We start from the raw sequence: 19444 nt of genomic DNA, 5'->3' as shown, positions 1-19444 counted from the left end.
TGGCGGCTACTGGAGTAAAACACATTTGCTGGCTATTTTCTTCTTGACTTGCTATTACAAAACACAGCATGTTTTGTAGCAAATGTACCTGTATTGATCCCAGGATACATGAAACCTCTTTAGCAAGAGGTAAGCAAGTTGAGAATGGTTGGGACACCATGAAAAGGCAGAGACCAGAAGATCCTCTAGTCAAGTCTGCACAAGTTGTGACCCACCAAGACAAAGGACTTCAATAATCCTATTTTTGCTGCATGACCAGGGGGGGCTTTTAGGCACAGGCAGGCCCCAATATGCAGCTGATGGGTTGTGTTAGGTTTGGTGAGTCACCTGTCGTACAGCCCTGATGTTGTATAACCCTGACGTAGCACCAAGGCTGGATCCTCCAACCAAAGGCTCAGAACAAGCAACCTTCTCATGAGAGGGAAGCCAACCACCAGCTTCCATTCTATAGGTTTGGAACTTTACTGTAAGAGCAAAAGTAGCCCAAGTGTGCCTGCTCAGAGAAACATGGAAATTCATCTGGCATTTAACCTTAATTCAAGAAACAATGCTTTTTTAAACAGCAAAACAACAACAACAACCTGATTCCACCAACTAAAAAAAGCACTGTGTTCACTTTGCAGTCCAAAATAAAACAAATGGTCTTGATGGGGATAAAAAGAGCTCTCCTGCTAATGTTTCATTCTGCTTTTGATTAAGATGTTTTGAAGGCCAGGGCCAAGTTAAAATGGAGGGGGGCACTTCTCACTAACACTTTAATCTATAATCGGCACCTCTTCTCCTCTTTTCAGTGATGAGAGACGGAGCTTGAAAGGGAGAAAAAGTGTTTGTAGTGTTGCAAGTGCAGGAATTTACCTTCCTCTTCATACCCATTTAAGTGGTTGCTGTGTTCTGCCTTCCCCACAAATGCCCATTAAGAGTGAGGGTCATGCAATGCAGGAAGCACTGCCTTCTCTCTGAATTCAGTTGGAATTAGGTAAGCCTGGCACTCACTAATAGTGGTGCTTGACTGGATGGGGTCACTTCAGAAAAAAGAGAACCTAACCAAATAAAATAAAATAAAATGATATCAACCTAGTGAAAAGAAACATGGGTATGAATAGCACTGGGAATGCTTTTAAGAAATGTGTGTGTTTGTGGCAGAGAACATTTTACACTTTTGCTCACCGTAAGACTGTTTTGTATAAACCACTTGGAGGTTTCTCAGATTAAGCGGTATATAAATCATGTTAAATGCATGCATGAATGAATGAATGAATAAACAAGCAAGTGGAAGGTCCATCTAATTTTCACTAGCATCACGGGCACTAAAGAATTGTATAGACAGATCTAGAGATGAACCTTATGCTGCAGGTGGTTTGCAAGGTAAAGCAGCAATGTTTTGAGGAGATATTCGATCTCCTCAGTTAGGGGATTATGCAGCAACAGGTTTTCCCCACCTTCTTTGGGCAATCTATTATAGTATTATAGTCTATTGCACTATTATAGTCAAGACACTGGTGACAGTTCATGTGGGCACAGAGGACCCACCTACTCTGCCTCAGCTGCACTCTCTGTCTATATGCCCTAATAGTGACCATGAAGTCCTCCTGAAACATCTGGGACCAAGTAAATCAAAGGAGCACCTGTGACCTATACTGTAACCTGTCAAGGATTTGAGATCAGCCACCAAAGTTCTGTTCATGTGCCCACCAGGAAGGGAGGTCAGGCTGGCTGGCTGGTACAACAGATGAGACCTTTTCTGAGGCAGCCCCACAACTATGGATTACTCTCCCACCCACCCCCAGATAAATGATGAGCCCCCCCACCTGGGTTCTTAAAAAGGTCTTTGTTCAGGACTGCTTTTAAAAAGGTGATTTTATAGATGGCAAACTTCAATTTATAGTCTTACATTAAAATAGTTGGCTGTGATCTATTGATCTACAATACTTTTACTGCTGTTATCATGACTGTGATTATGCTGTTTATTTGTTTTTAATCATTTTAAGAAGCCGTGACTTAAAACCATGGTATCTAATACATTATTACATAACAACAACAACAATTTTTATTATACTCTTGTGCTTGTGTAGTCATCAATGGAAAACTATATGGTCTCATTAGATCACACATAACTTTCTCTTTGCAGCTGAGGTTTCAGGACTGCTCCATGAAGGGATTTTAAGCATGCATGAAGTGGGCTCATGAAACATAAAAATTAAAAAAAAATGGCAATGTTTAATTGCACAGAAAACAAAGCAATTTGGGATATAGGATTGTTTCAACGTGAGTTCCAGCTCAAACTGGAGGATCCTTTCTTTCTCACACAGAAACGTTCTGCCTTTTTCTTAGGTATCCTGTGAGGTTTCCTGGAACTGGCTGCACCACAATATGGAATGCTTTCATTTAGGGGAAAAAGTGACTTCTATCTGGCAATAAGCCAAGGATTGACTTCAGGAACAGAAGATGGCCTAATGGAAGAGTGTGAAGTCATAGGGCTCCTATCTGCAAACAGCAAGCACTTCCGTAACTGCTTCAAAGTTCTAACCTGCCAACTGGAAGCCCAATTTCTTTCCTACAGAACACTACCTAAGCACAAGCATGTGCACACACAAACACAAACACACAGTAGCAGCAGGCAGAAAATGAAAATAGGTTTAGACCAACCATCACACAAGGCAGACAACCAAGTAAAGTTGTGTTGTCTTCACTGAGAACAAGCCCTACTTCACTCCCCTGTTTCTCAGCACTAAAGTTGTAGAATACTTCAAAAAGAGAGAAGAGAATATCAAACTTGGGTGTTTATAGGGGTGTGGGTGGGTGTAGCATAACAGTGCATGTGGACACACACAAATATTCAGCAAACAGGAACAGACACGGACTCAGAATAACCACCACCACCACCAATTGCATATAAAATACTACTCAAAAGCAACAATCACACTTTTTATATGTGTATACACAGAGTAACCATCAAGAAATACACACAGAGACAGTTGTGCTTAACCAGTATATGCCCAGAGAAGCAGCGGCACATAATGTACATTCTTTCACACACCAGCAATTATGGGACAGTGGTAGAGATACACATTCAGCACCATTCCAAAATTTATTTAAAGTAACTGTTTTCCAGAGAACGCAGACATATGTATTCACAAAGCTGCAGCCATAAAATATACTAGCTTACCTCCCAGTGTTTTCTATGTATCCAGCTGACCCAAGCCTATCAAATAATTTCTGGCCCCTTTTGAGAAGCAGCTCTCCACACATAGCTTCTCTAAACTGACCTTTTCCCACAATGGTTATTTGTAGCCCAGGTTGCCCATCGGCTGGCATGCCTCCCACTTCGCTTTAAAAAGGATGGGACGAAGCTCTAACATTCTTCCCAAGGGCTGGGCAACCACACACATAGCCCTCAAATCAACTGGTGAACTTTGTGGGGAAGCCACAAAGTAATACTGGAGGAGAAAGTTCACTCCACTCCCCACTTTTCTTGAAGGAACACCAGCTCTCCAGATCCCTAACCACCTCCCTCAGCTAGTTTGTGTGGAGAAAGATGGAACTGTGGCCATGGGTGAATTTGTCCAGGTCTCTTGGTGCTGCTGCTGTATTAAGCACATGGGGCAGGTGGCACTAATAGGAAACAGAGGAACAAAAGAAGAAAAGGGGGGGACACATGTATCTTTATTTGGTCAACGGGACCAGCATCCGCCTATTGGTGCCAGTAGAACCCTCTCAAAGTTATCCTTCTGCCAAGCTCAAGTGATTATTTTTAAATTGCAAACACAGCCAGAAAACATCCCAGAATGCACCCTGAGTGTCATCCTATTTGAAAGGCCCACGGTAACATTAGTAGGGGACACAGAGGAAAGAAACTCATCCCTGTCCCCTGCAATGCCATTTTCAGAGGGGAAAGAGCACATTAAGAGGATCTGTTTATTTACCATTCACCCTGATCTGCTTGCACGGAGCTTACCCAGCCATTAGACTATGTCTGGTCTTTATTCAGCATTTGTTCCAATGCGTTACAGAACAGTTACAGTATATGGCAATGAGCATTCAACCCGATTCACATGTGTTCATGCATTTTTCAATGCATTTCTCCATCACTTTCCAAATCACAAAAAGTTTGGGGTTTTTTTTCTTTTCCCTTTTTAGTGGATTTGCTATGCAAGGGTGACAGAAGCCTGTAATCCACTTTAACTGTGCAAACCTAAAGTTCCGGCAGACACTTGAATCCCTCCCACAAAATACTGAGGATGGTATTCAGTTAAGTTTTCCTCAAAGTCAACTCACTGAAATTAATTAGCACCACTAAGTTATGCTTATTAATACCAACTTGTCTACTTGAGTAGAACTTAGTCAACCACCATCCTGCCAGTCTGAACATGCCACAGGCCACTTAGCAAAAGAAGGGTGGGGGAACTTGAGGATGTCCAGGGTGCCTCAGTTCCATAGGGCTTACGTTGCTGTGTACCCCCACTGTTGAGGATGAAAATGGGCCTAACAATATTTGTGGCAAGCGAGAAGTTCACATCAAGGTATGATAGATCAGAGCCAAGCCAGATGCAATTCAGTATCTATGATCAGCAGTGCCCACCATTTTGTTGTTTTACATAACAGCAGCAGCTGCGGGAAACTGTTGGGGCTGTTTATTCTACTTAACAAAACGCAATGGACCGCTTGATCAAAAGAAAAAGAAAAACACCTTAGCAGTTTACATAAAATACTATAAAGTGTTTTATCAAAAGGTACACATAAAATCAACAAAATTTGGGTTGTCTGTGTTTCTCCTTAAAGCTGGCGTTATGGTACAGAAACAATGTGCAGCTAAAGTCTGCTTTCACATTGGCATTTTCAGACCTAATCCAGAGGGGCTACTGGACCACACAGAGGTGGTGACCCTCTATATGTATCGAGCAATGGGGGCCCAGCCACATAAAAACCTATGGCACCCTCTTCCTTCCCTAGAGGCAACTACTAACCCAGCACGAAGGCCATTGTGTGTTCTCTCTCCTCCCCCCCCCCCCGCTGTCTTTCTGCACAGGCTGCTCTCACAGGTAAACAGCTGCAGCAGAAGTCATGGGTTTTATCTCCAAAGTTCATGCTTTTTGAGCCTCCTGAATATAAGGTTTTGCTTCCAATAGGCAAAAACCAGTCAGCAGACTTGTGAGACTACAATGAAATGAAAGATCCAGGCAGGTGAACAACTGCAGTGCTCCTCACTGCCTCTGTTTGCTATCTCTGTGAGCTCTTCCAAGAGAGATCAGCATTACCGCTGGCACCCTATTATGATGGAGAATCACCATATGTGCCACAAACAGAAATCCACAGGTCAAACCACCCTCATATGCCCTCTGTCAATAGATTTATTTTAACATTTTGTTTGTCTCTCTCTCTTGCATGCACTCAGTGATTGTTTCCAGCTAACACAAGGGCCAATTCCCCAGAAGCTAAATAACAACAAAAACCTGTTGCGATGCCCAGCTTACTAGTAACAGGTGCCCCTCTTGTCCATCTCCTCTGTTACGGTAATGAGTGCCAGCAGAGCTATTCAGTCAAGTGACATGAAGGGAGGAGGAAGAACACCCATTTGTTTATTGACCCAGCTGCCAGAGCTGTCAGAGGCATTTGATACTGCGATGGTATGAAAGAGGGAAGAAGTAGCTGGAGCTATCTGTATTGATTCAGATGTAAGAATGGGGATCTCAACACCAGGAGAAAACAAGCTCTTTCCCCTCCGGATCTCACCCCCGCTCTCTGCTTCACTGATGGATATTGACCAGCCTAACCAGGTGGGCATATACCACACCCAGCCTTTGAAGCCGCACTTGTTTCACCAAAACTGAAAATAATATACCGGTATAGTCAAGCAGTTTTCTGTCTCCCTGCATCCTTGGCCACATATCTTGCACCCCTCACCCCACATACAAAAAGGAACAAGTCCATGTCCTGATAGACAAAAGATATAAAAAGAAGCAGCAGTAAGAAAGGCAGTGGTGCCAATTGGCACAGAGTCCAGCTTTCTGGAAATGAAAATGAAATGAAAGTCAATTCCAAATATACTTTTTGCAAGCCTGGGTGGCGTCAGCTGCATCCCTGCGTAAAAATACGAACGCGAAGGAATCGTTTACATGTCAGAGTAAACAACAACCCCTAAGACAAGAGAGTACAAAATCAAATATTCAGCTTTGGGAGGGATGGGGTTGGGGAGGCTGGATTATTCTTCAGAGTTCAGTTCCTATTCCCTGAGGACTGCAGTTAGCACTGGGTTCAGCTTTCAACCCATGCTCAGTATGTAGTAGTACCCTGAGAGGTACGTTTGGTATGATTCAGCCCGCCAGGCCCCACTGACCCCAGAGAGTACTGATTTGCACCCAGAAACCTCTAGGTAAAGCTTTTGCATCCTGTCACCTTTGTGCCATCCCGAGAAACTGTGTGACAAGTCTTAACACATGGCAGATGACGAAAACACCTTGAGTGGGCATGCTGTGAAGATTAACTCACACAAGTTCAATCAAGTTAATACTACAAGGCTTCTATTTGTGTATGTTGCAAAAAAACAACAAAAAAAAACCCATTGATAATTATAATCAGAAAGTGGCTTGCCCTGGGCAGATTTCCAGTTTGCTTGCAGTTAAAGTGGCCTGCACAAGATGCTTTCTTTGTAGGTAGGCGAAGACCCTGAGGGGGCAAGGCTACACCGCAGTTCCACCAGGAGAGCTGTGTGCACTCTGTACTCTGAACCTCAGTGCCAGCCTAGCTTCTGCTATGAGGCTGCTGCAATATCAAGAAACTGCTCCTTGTCTCCCAGCACCATCATCCCAGGTGGGAAGGACTGAACACTCCGAGCACGGATCATCCCAAGAGAAAAGCTGAACCCCAAGACAGGGAAGGTAAACTCACCGCACAGGAAAGCCTCTCCGCAGCTGGAGAGAAACTGGGCTTGGCTATTTATTCTTCAGAGCTGAAGTTTGCAGCGGCTGCTCCTGGAAGACCCTGCTGGAGCACACTGCCTTTCCATCTGTCAGGCATGGGAGTGAGGTTTATTTTCCCCCTGGCTTGTAGGAAGCGAGTGGGATAAAACCCTGTCTGTAATTTCAGCCAGTCAGATCCCGAGGGCTCCACTTATCATCCCGTAGTTATGTGATTTCAGAAATGACATCACAGAAGAGGCTGAGTGACCGGAGCATGGAAGAAGGAGGGCTGCTGGGAGCTCCCAGCCACTGAAATGCTCAACACAAGTCACTGAGAGACACAGAGAGTTGGGGAGTGGTGGTGGGGGGGAGCAGGAGGGAGGGAAAGAGGTGGGGAAAGAGGCAGAATGACAGAAGGGAGTGGAAAAAGAGTGCAGCTGGAGGGAGAGAGGGAGAGAGAAAAAGAGACAGTTCTGCCCAAAGGGGAGGAGACCAGGGACACAGCCAGATCATTCCTTTCCATTCCATACTCGCCAAAACTTTTCTTTTTCTTCCAGAGGGACCTCACACAACCACAGCAGCATTTTTCCAGCTGCTGAACAATGAAGACATAGAAAGGCATAATTCCTCTCCTCACCCCCCGCCCCAGCAGCCTTGGTTTTAAATAAGGGCAGACGGCATTTAAAGAACACCATTTGGGTCAAGTCCACACCTTTAGCTATGTTGAAACTAATGGTTTAGACCATCAGAAAACTAAATATCAAGTTGGGAATGTAATTGATCCTTCACACTTCTTGCCACCAGCACTGTCTCACTGCTTCCCTGCTTCTCTTATAAGCTCCCATCGTATTCTTTCTCCTCACCCCAGTTCCTGGGGATTGGAGGTGCCAGCCTTCTCCCAACCGCCTTGCAATCTACACTGGAAAAGATGTCTTAGCTTGAAGCCAAGCCCTCATCATTCACCATGGTAGGCAGAGCAGAATCTGTCATCTTCGGATGAAGGGCAGTATATAAATTTAACACATTACCATTGTTGTCATCATCATGTAGCTTAGTGGGGCTTTAAAACTTTTTTTCTCCAAGACTGTTCAGGGGCTGAAGCTTTAAAAGTTGTGTTGCACACTGAGTGATATAGTCATTTGATGCTCCTTCTGTATTCACAGTCAGATGCAGGACAGGGAGATCTCTAGAGTGTGCACATTCTCCCCCCCCAAAAAAAAAAACCACCCAAGAACAATTCCAGCCAAATACACTCTTATTACTCAGGCTGACTTGCAACTGAAGGGAATCTTGGAAGTGAAAAAGAGCATCTTTATTTTGTTTTGTTTTGTTTTTCATATCCTTGTTCTAACAAGAAAAAAACATGCCTCCTTTCTTTTCAGAGGAAGGTAGATGATGTCATTCACCACTTCGGTGATGAATGGATAGTGCCAGGGTCTGCCCCTGAGAGGTGGAGCCAGCTTGCAGAATGCAACTCTAAGTACATTTTAAGCTCTCCTGAGTGTTGGCAACTGCAAAGGAAAGGTGACATTATAAGGCCCTTTGCTAAGTGGTCAAGGATCTGCTTTGCTTGCAGAAGGTCCCAGGTTCAATCCCCAGTATCTCCAAGTAGGACTGGGAGGTAGGTCTGAAATCTGAGAGAGTGACTACCAGTCAGTGTAGACAAGCCTGAGCTAGATGGATCAGAGGTCTTCTTATGTTCCCCACATCTGCCAGGGCAGGCTCCTCAGGGGAGTGTTGTTGGCCATTGGCTGAGGCCCCAAGATTGGGGAAGGGCCCGTCAAACACCAGTGTCATTCTCACTCTGCACAGAAGAATGCCTGCTTCCTACTTTTATCCATTTGCCTTTCACAGTTCTGTGAGTCAGGGCTGTTCAGGATGATACTTGTTGCGAGTCCACTGGGTTGGCATAGGCAAAGTACCAGTGCACCAAAATCGCTCTAAAACTAAAACCCCACAATGGGAATGACGCCTTCTTTGAAGTGCTCTACTAGTGTTTTTCAGGTTGACACCTGGAGCACAACTGCAGAGCTTCTAGAATGGAAGGTGGGGAGGTTTTCTAACAATGCCCATGGTTGTGGGGCAGGTGGGGTACCTATTTAGAAGACATAAAGATTCAGGGGGCATGGTGCAGCCTGAGCAGATATGGAAAGATGTCTTGTCCAAGGCTTAACTCCAAAGTTGGAAGGTATTTTCAGAGGAGGTGGTGTTGCTCCCACATCATATCCCACAATGCACCAGGGCCAGCCCAATACATTTTGGCACCTGAGGCAAACCACAAAATGCCTCCCCACCCACCAGGGAAGAAAGGGTGAGTGAAGACCTACATCAAAAACAAGGGGGGGAGGTGAAGATCTACAATGGAGACAAGGGGGGAATGCAGTAGCAATGGGCAATGCATTCCTTGGAGGCCGGATCTGTTGTTCCTGCGGATCCTGCTGCCTGAGGCAGCCGCCTCACCTTGCCTCATGGGTGGGCCAGCCCTGCAATGCACCATATCTCAGAGCAGGGCTGTCCTTATTTCACAACAAAGGCTTCTGCACTGCGGCAGTCAAGAAGACTTCCCGCCAGCTCCTAGTCCTGCACCTTGAAAACTCAGACCACAGTAGAGGCTGTCCATGCCAACAAAAGGGGGAGGGAGCAGAGAAGGTAGATTCCTCTTGCTTTAGTCAGCTGTTGAAAGGCAAGGAGACGGCCTCCATCTCCCTACAGGCAAGAGCGAGGGGGGGAAGGGGGGGAGAGAGAGTGAAGGAGCCAGACACAACGGTGAAAACAAAAGCCTTATGCCTGCTGATGAGAGTTTCATGTGGGTTGTCGATAGCTTTAGCAGTTCAGGCAGACAGAAGGCACAACTCAATGTGAAAGGCGGTCAATCACTCACCTCCGCCAGCTTTTCTGTGGTTTGAAAGTGTATTGACTATTGTGGTCTTTTCACTCTTGAGTTCATCCTTCTTTAGGCTGGGCTTGAGACCAATACCACCCTTCTCATTTTAATGTTCCTGGGGTTGGGGGCAATGGGCTGTGCAGGTGCTCCTAATGACACATATGCCCACTGGGGTGGCAAATCAAAGGACAGCATCCATAGTACCCCACAGGACCCAGGTTGCCTTCAAAAAGGCCCTTATATTATTTTATTAAACAAAAGACACAGAAAGTGACAGGATCAATAAGAGCTGCAGACAATTAAAAAGCAGAAAATGGGACAGAAGCACAATAGATAAGTTTCCCAAAGGAGAACTCTTTGTCAAGTCTGCTTAGGTGAGCTGAAGGAGAGAAGTCTAAGGCAAAAAGTTTTCAGTAAGAATCTGCGCCCTCCAGATGTTGTTGAACTACAACTCCCACTGTCCCTGTCTATTGGTCATGCTAGTTGGAACTGGGAGTCCAACCACATCTGAAAGGCACCACACTGGTTGTTCCCTGCATTAAACATTCCCTTGAGGAAATGTTCCCTTCAAATGGGCAGTGTCGAACACACAGTTTATCCCTCCTCTTCGGCCACGAGGCAAACTCATGTGCACAGCTGTATGCCTGGCAGCTTGCATCCTCTGTATTTCACATGCGCTCACCATCACGGCACTATCTGCTTTTCTCATTTCTGAGTTGTAGAAGGGGATATTTTCATTCCCATGCTCCCAGCAACACTTCAATATTTGCCAACCCATCTGCTTCCCCCAGATGGATGAGAAGATTCCCCTAGTCATATGCGCCAAATTAGGTCAGACTGTCATCAAGTGCAGGCGCAGCAGCCACAGACTAAATGTAAAATTAAAGCCTACTCTGAAAAAGGGAAATGGCTGCCATTTAGTAAACAGGACGGAGACTCTGGGCACATAAGCCCAGTGGCATTGCTCAGGCTCACAAACTGTGCAGGTGCTAAGATGATCCCTGGATTGATCACTAAGGGGAAAACAAGGTGATACGCTCCACACCATGCTGTTACCGAAACCTATGAGGTCCATGCACAGGATAAATCCTATTTTGCTATTTCTGTTGCACGTTGATCCTTTGAGCAAGTTGTGTGGCACTGGAGTAAACTCAAGGTCATCACAAGAGCTCAGCTCCACTGTTATAACTATTAGGATAAGCTTTGCAAGAGGTCAGCTGCTAAACAGCTAAGATCAAAATCTATACAACACTGAAACAAACATATAAAGAAACATCCATTGACTCATTTTTAACAAGCAGCACTATGGAATCTCAAAAAACAAAGATATGTACCAAGCATTTGTTTTTCTTAGACAAAGAGTTCGGATGACTTGTGACCTCAGTCCTAACCAAAAGATCTTGAGGTTCCAAGTGCAAATTAAATATTTAAAGTTTTGAAAAGAACATTTCCTAAGAGTTTTCAGAAAAGAAAAGGTTCTAAATAATGTATTTTCCCTGGCTTGAGGTTTAAGCAACAGCAACAACACTATCAAAACATAGACATGGAAGGTGATGGACTATGGATTTGGGCAAAGGAGTCACTGTTCAAACAGAGAAAGAACTTCGCGTTCAACAAACACCACAGAAAGATGCTAATGAGATACTGAGCCTATTTTCTGCCAACTTCACACCATTTCTTTCACCTTTTATTAGTAGTATAAAATGATAAATCATAATTCCATACAAAAATGACTCTTCCACATCCCTCTCCCACTCCTGTATCCTTCTAGTTACAGCTGAACCCCTGAGAGTAGCTGAGCAAGGGGACAAGCTACGGAAGAGAATTCAGAACACACACCTTCAGGACTATGAAGTACTGGAATCAAGCCCACAATTCCCACCACATATTTGTGAAGTTTTTGTTTGGGAACATCCCAAGAACAAAATGAGTGTTGTGGGCATGAAAGGAGAGGCACTCAGAAGATGAAAAGAGAGAGAAGAGTCAGTGGGGGAGGCAAGATGGGAACATATAGGGCCTCTTAAGGCCTTTTTGAGCTGAGCTGCCCTGAGATCAGCACCGGGATGGATTTCTGCTCATTTGTTTCAAAGTATATGTCAGCGGGTGGCGTTGTGGTCTAAACCACTGCGCCGCTTGGGCTTGCCAATCAAAAGGTCGGCGGTTCAAATCCCTGCGATGGGGTGAGCTCTCGTTGCTCAGTCCCAGCTCCTGCCAACCTAGCAGTTTGAAAGCACACCAAAAAGTGCAAGTAGATTAAGTAGGTACCGCTCTGGTGGGAAGGTAAATGGCGTTTCCGTGCGCTGCTCCGGTGTCAGTGTCTGTTGCACCAGAAGTGGCTTAGTCATGCTGGCCACATGACCCAGAAAAAGTGTCTGCAGTGCGTACAATCTCTGTTCCTCGGCCTGTAAAGCGAGATGAGGGCTGCAACCCCAGAGTCGTTTGCGACTGGACTTAATTGTCAGGGGTCCCTTTATCTTAAATGTTTGTCAGCAGTATTAGGCAGGTGGGGAAGCCAAAGGTAAAGGCCTTGCAGTTGTTGAGTGGGGCGTGGGTGAAAAAGTAGTCATCCCAACAGCTCTTAGTCCTTTCAAAGGGCTTCAGGAAACCATTGACAGCAGGGGTGTGGGGGACCTTTGGGCCTCCAGATGTTGCTGAACTACAACTCCCATCAGCCCCAGCAAGCATGGCCAGGAATGGTGGGAGTTGTAGTTCAGCAACAACTGGTGAGTCAAAGGTTCCTTATGCCTGATTTAGAGAATCAGGAGAGCCACTTCCCTGTCATTGAAAGTAACTCACAGGATGATATGAAAGAAGAACATATTGAGGAAAATGGAGCTCTACTTCAAAAAAAATCCACATTGTGTTAATTTCACAGCAGGAACTGTTTACGAAGGTAGAGAATGCCACTTCATTCGCCCTCTTTAAAGCTTCATTTGAATGTAGAAAATAAATGCCATCTTTGGCTGTATTAAATAGTACATTCTCTTTGTTCTGTAGATCCATGCCCAGCAGACCTACGGCCCAAACCAAATGCTAGGAAGTACTGCTGCTCTATATTTGCAATATTTCAAGAAAGTGAGATTTGAAAATGAGTAGCAAGTCCAATTCTCTATCGTCCCCCCACCACAACTGCCCCTTAAATACTACAGGCACATCAGGATCTCATCACTTTCCCAAGATGGCCAGCCATCACAACAACACAGGGTGGCCACAAATACACAGACAGAAGTGGCTGCCAGGGACAGTCTGTTGATATTCAACTTCACATCCTTCCCACACAAATGCCCCCTGATCATTTCTCTTTCTCAGTATCCCAGGATGATTTAGGAACCCACAGTAGCTTGGTTACATTCGCTGCTGCTCTTCTCCGACCCTAAATGCTATTTATGAGGCAGCCACAAAACCCTGGACAAACAGGATAAATATGGTGCCTTACAGATACAGTCCCTTAAATAAACTCACTCTGGGAGATCTATTTCTATTGGCCCTGCATGGTTAGGCCCAGATTTATTTACTGTCTCTGTAGCAGAAGAGACTGAGATGAATTCTCAAGTCCATAGAGCTTATTAAATTAAGGATAGTTTGGGAATCAATGTGTTAGGGGGTTCTTACCAGGGACTTAGCCTGGCCATCAGCAAATACATGCTGTACCCACGTTTTATCCTTCTGTCGCAAAATAATTAGGGGCCAGTTTCTAATATACTATTCTCAAGCAAGATGGTCAGATGGGAGTGATAACTCATTTCCAGGGAATGCTGGGTGATACTGGTCACTGTGTTTCGTATTGATTTGGCTTTGGGCCTTGTTTTGATCTCTATTGTGGAGGAAGTGTGAATCTGTTCACTTCCTTGGACTGCTCTGCTGCTTTTTGTACCATGAGCCATGGTATCCTTCTGGGTCACCTTGCCAAGTTGGGAGCTGGTGTGATCTCAGTTTGTTGGTTCTCCTCTTACCTGTCGCATTCCTTCTCTGTCGAATTCTTTTGTACATGTTGTTAGTCTACCTGAAGGTTCCACTAGGCTATGCTTAGCAGGATATATATTTAATAATAAATAAATAAATAAATAAATAAAGTGATATATCAAGTTAGTGACCACTTGATGGGACAGTGAGCAGAAGAAGAGGAAGAGGAATTTGGATTTGCTATCCCACCTTTCACTCCCCTTAAGGAGTGAAGGCTAACAATCTCCTTCCCCTTTCTCCCTCACAACAAACACTCTGTGATGTGAGTGAGGCTGAGAGACTACAGAGAGGTGTGACCAGCCCAAGGTCACCCAGCAGCTGCATGTGGAGGAGTGGGGAAGCAAACCCGGTTCACCAGATAACGAGTCCACCACTCTTAACCATTACACCAAGTTGGCTCCAGTTAGACAGCAGTTAGTGTGTGGAAGATTTGTAGTGCATTCTAAATAACTAAAATTGATGTACCCAGTGTGGCTTATTTATGGCAGGCATGACACAGCCTGTATCTCAGACCCTAACCCCCCCAAACAAACAGCAAGAAAATATATCCTATACACTTCTGCAGAACCAATTGTTTCTGATGGTCCTTGGAAAATGGCTACTAAAAAAAGTATAAAAAACAAATAAGGAATTTTCAGCTCCTTCGCTTTATCTCTGAAATTTAAATCCTGGTGAAAGTCAACAACTTTCAAAAGGTCCATAATCATTTCTTATAATATCTATATATTAATCTGGATTACTTCTCTAAATTTATTGCTCAAAGTAAACATATTAAGTGATGCTACATTTTAGAGCTGAACAATAGATTTAATGAACGTTTCATTCTGTCTTTCCAATTTTTGTTAATTTCAATCTGTGTTCTTGCAGATGGATTCTTGCAAAGCATAGCCTAATAATTGTACTGATGGATTGATGGATTCACAAGACAGCATCATAGAAAGATCAACTGAGCAAATTGCTCCAACAAGGCTGGAGGTGAACAGAGGCCTTGTGATTCTGTCCATCCCATGCACCCCTCCTAAGCTCCACCTGCTTCCCTGAAGAGTGTGAATCCTTAATGGATCACCCACTAGGCCTGCAGACTAGCACTTTTTCTTTCTGTAGCCTCCTGCTGGGCAGGTACAATGTAGTGAGAGGCATTTGATTCAGGGCATGGAAGAAGATGCTCACTAGAGTCCAGGCTTGGCTTCTACCAGCTGTTGACCATTAACCACAAGTTCGGTGTCGAGATCCCGGTCCAGTTATCAGCTGGTGGAACAGCAGCCCTAGCTTACCCTCCTCTGGGTCTGAGCTCAAGGCTGGGGCCATGACAGTAGTTGCACTGGATGGGAGCTCTTGCAGCAAGCTTGGATTTAATCTGTTACAAACAAAGTCTTGCCCAAAAGGTATAGATATGATGAATGTTAAACATGGAGGGCAAGAGACACAAGAATATGAGTAGGGTGCAAACATGGGGTGTTGTGACAGGTTTCTGCCTGATGGAGGGAACTTAACCCACAGAGGGGGCTTGGAGTTTAGTCATGCCCTCATCCACACGGTGACACAAAGGTGACAGGAATATCTGAAATCCTGCCTAAAACCAATATTTATAGCCCTGTGGGTATTAACAAGCCAGAGAGACAAGACACTTGTGCCGCAAGCAGCTGCTGCGAGCCTTTTCCGCGCCACAACCCGCAGTGACCTCACTGGCAAACGAGATATATCCCACCCCCCTTTACTGCTCTGCTCCCTGGTGTGAAGGCAGATGATTTACAAGGGCTCCAAGCACTCAACTCCGTGAATTAAAAAATGATACCAAAGATGGGGAGGGACCGACGTAGTGGGCCGTAAATAACAATATGGACTTAGTGGGAAAAGCATGGCAAACATCTGAAGGCAGAGAGCCTCGTGTAACATATACATGCACTGACGACAACAGGCAGCTACTGTATTAGTTTATAGCACAAGCATGTGTACAGCAACCAACATATACACACACAGATACACGGATCAAACATGCTTTCCAAAATACACGAAAGGGGCTATTTTTAACTCATCCTGAAGAGCCCAGGAAGATTTAGAATTCTACACTATAAATGCCTCTGAGTTCTCCAGCCACAATCTCTGTAAATTATACACCTAAGAAAAAAATGTATGCTTCATTTTAATTACATTTCCCCCAAGTTATCCTATTTATTCTGGGAAAGTCTATATTTGTGTAAACTTAAATATTCTCCCTAATCCTTTTGAATCGATCGTGCAGATCGTGTTCCAGCAGAGCATCATTTACCATCCTGGTGTTTGGGGCTATAACTCCCATCAGGCTCAGCCAGCATGGCAAATGAATATTTGGTACTTTTAAGATCTTCAGTCAGGGTGGTCCAACATGCATGCAGCTCTCAAGGCCTTGGGAAGGAAGTGTGAGGGCTGGGCTGCGTGTGTCAAATTTTAGCTTTGCTCCCCACACCCTGTGCAACAAGGCAGTGCGAGGTCTATAAGTTCCATTTCAAAGCACTCTTGTGGCCCGTATGAAAAGTTGGACTGCCCTTCTTAGATGAAGTGTTCTCTGGAGGTCATCTCCCCTTTACTCAAGGAACCGAGAACGAAGACCAAAAATGTGATTAGGATTCCCCAAACCCCTGATTCCTGAAATCAATTAACTGGGCAAGAAAACTAGCTGTGCAAATTCTAGTCAGGGAACCTTGTCTCCTGATCATCTACCTTGCAGTTTAATCAGCATTGAGTATCCCCCTTGCAAACCACAATGCCTTCCCTCACTGTTGGGCAATTCCACTCTCTTTTGCTTTTGGCCAGCCCTCGGAATTCTCCCAGGCATTTGACAGACCTATTTGAATCTACTGTTTACAATTTTATCCAGTCCTTCCTCCAAGGAAATCTCTGCCTCCTGTTTTACCTTCTCAGCAACCCTGTCAGGTAGGTCATGCTGGAAGATAACAACCGGCCCAAGATCACTCAGCGAGCTTCAAGGCTGAGTGGGGATTTGAACCTGTGCCACCCCAGTTCTAGTCTGACACACCATCCACTACACTGTGCTAGTTCTCCAGTGAATGGCAGAACTAATGAAACTGTAATTCAGAGAAAGAAAGCAGAACTAATTAAACCAAGGCATGCCCTTACAAACAGCAAATTTCAAAATCCAAAGTGATTTTCCATGAGGTGGCAGGCCTAAATTATGAAGGTGTTGTTGTTGTTGTTCCTACTATTATTCTTAGCTATTTGAGCTTCACTGCGTGCAACAGACGGTTGGAGATAAATGCATGCTAAAGAGTTGCCGGGAATCCCGCCGTGCGCAGAACCAAATGGATTTACCCTCACCCTCATTTTACTTTATGATCCCAGCACAGAAAAATAATTACCTTCTACACACAAACGCAGCAAGAAGCTGTGCTGCTGCCTGCCTCACAACAAGCTCTCCTGGTAGGAACGTCTGCTGGCACCAGGCCACAGGGTAATTAGAGTGCAGCAGGAGTGATTGCTTCTGGCAGCCTGTCGCAGGGATAGCGGAGATACATCCTTCATGCTGCTAATCCAGCATTTCAGAGAAACAGGGGCGGGGGCTCTGGCATCCCTGCCAAACGGCTGCACCTGCAGAAAGCTTTGCATTCCTCTTAGGAAGACCCTTTGGGGATTGCAGTTCACCATCCCGCCAATTATACCTTTTCTCCTCACTGAATTTGCTGTCCTAATGACCACTTAGAGCCACTTTAAAGCAAACTGAAAACACATTCACATGGAGGAGGAGGAGGAGGAGGAGGAGATGCTATTGGACCTGTTGATCAAGATGGTATTGGAGTGAAGTTTGAATACAAACCGGATAACTTATTTTTCAGTGTAAATCCCTCCCACTGTAAAGGGAGTTCCATTTCCGGTTTATTATGTCTGAAGCTTTTGTAGACTTAAGTGTAGATGTGCACTCTAGCTTATGCCGCAAAAAACAACAACAGATACTCTTGGCACCCTGTGACAAAACACTCTGTTGATTTGCTACCACAGGATAAAATAGATAAACGCCTGGAGTTTAAAGGAAGCATTAACCATCACTAGCCTTTAGGATGGGGTTAGATTACAGATAACTAAGTGACTAAGTGGGAGGGACGCGGGTGGCGCTGTGGGTAAAACCTCAGTGCCTAGGACTTGCCGATCGTATGGTTGGCGGTTCGAATCCCTGCGGCGGGGTGAGCTCCCGTCTTTCGGTCCCTCGGTCCCAGCTCCTGCCCACCTAGCAGTTCGAAAGCACCCCTAAGTGCAAGTAGATAAATAGGTACTGCTTTATAGCGGAAAGGTAAACGGCGTTTCCGTGTGCTGCGCTGGTGCTGGCTTGCCAGAGCAGCTTCGTCACGCTGGCTACGTGACCCGGAAGTGTCTCCGGACAGTGCTGGCCCCTGGCCTCTTAAATGAGATGGGCGCACAACCCTAGAGTCGGACAAGACTGGCCCATACGAGCAGAGGTACCTTTACCTTTACCTTAAGTGACAAAAAGTAAATAGAACATGTGGGGAGGTAGTTCCATTAGCACAAAGTTTTCTGGCTGCACAATGGAACTGCAGCTTCCTTTCCACTCTCTGCAGCCCCCAGTCTGCTTGGGGTGTGGGTGGGTGTCCCCCAACCAACTGGAGCAGATTTGGGGAGGGCCAGGGGGCATGGGAACCTTTTAATGAGGGTGAAAGAGGAGAGCGCAAAATATGGTCTGAAGCTCAACATCAAAAAAACGAAGATCATGGCCACTGGGCCAATCACCTCCTGGCAAATAGAAGGGGAAGAAATGGAGGCAGTGAGAGATTTTACTTTCTTGGGCTCCATGATCACTGCAGCTCCTTGGGAGAAAGGCGATGGCAAACCTAGACAGCATCTTAAAAAGCAGAGACATCACCTTGCCAACAAAGGTCCGTATAGTTAAAGCCATGGTTTTCCCAGTAGTGATGTATGGAAGTGAGAGCTGGACCAGAAAGAAGGCTGATCGCCGAAGAATTGATGCTTTTGAATTATGGTGCTGGAGGAGACTCTTGAGAGTCCCATGGACTGCAAGAAGATCAAACATATCCATTCTTAAGGAAATCAGCCCTGAGTGCTCACTGGAAGGACAGATCCTGAAGCTGAGGCTCCAATACTTTGGCCACCTCATGAGAAGAGAAGACTCCCTGGAAAAGGCCCTGATGTTGGGAAAGATTGAGGGCACAAGAAGAAGGGGACGAGAGAGGATGAGATGGTTGGACAGTGTTCTCGAAGCTACAAACATGAGTCTGACCAAACTGCGGGAGGCAGTGGAAGAGAGGAGTGCCTGGCGTTCTCTGGTCCATGGGGTCACGAAGAGTTGGACACGACTAAACAACTAAACAACAACAACAAGGGGGCATGGGGAAGAGAGGAAGAAGTTTGGTTGCAAAAATATAAATCCTAGCATTAACAGAGCTACTTGGTTGGATGCCTCCCCCAGTCCCTGGTAGCATTTGCATATGAAGGCTATGGTAGTTCATGGTTAAACCAAACCTGGACATAAACCAGGGGGAACCAGTGTGCTGCCCTCCAGATATTGCTGGACTCCAACTCTCATCAGCACCAGCTATCATTGCAAAGGTCAAGAATGATGGGAGTTGCAATCTAGAAACAACTGGGGGTTCCACATTGTCTATCCCTGCTATCAACGTTTGATGGAAAGAGAGCTCTATTGTGTGTTTTTATAATAATAATAAATGTTATTACT

General features: G+C 45.2%; 1 protein-coding gene across 13 annotated transcripts in view; it reads right to left on the bottom strand.

The window, feature by feature from the left end:
• Nucleotides 1-19444, bottom strand: part of TNS1 (tensin 1) — a 315520-nt gene that overhangs the window by 53676 nt on the left and 242400 nt on the right. The window lies entirely within an intron of this gene.

This window comes from Podarcis raffonei, chromosome 1 (assembly GCF_027172205.1).
Source record: "Podarcis raffonei isolate rPodRaf1 chromosome 1, rPodRaf1.pri, whole genome shotgun sequence".
Lineage (NCBI taxonomy): Eukaryota > Metazoa > Chordata > Lepidosauria > Squamata > Lacertidae > Podarcis > Podarcis raffonei.
The sequence above is the reverse complement of the archived record's forward strand: the minus strand, read 5'-3'. Positions and strand labels throughout refer to the sequence as shown.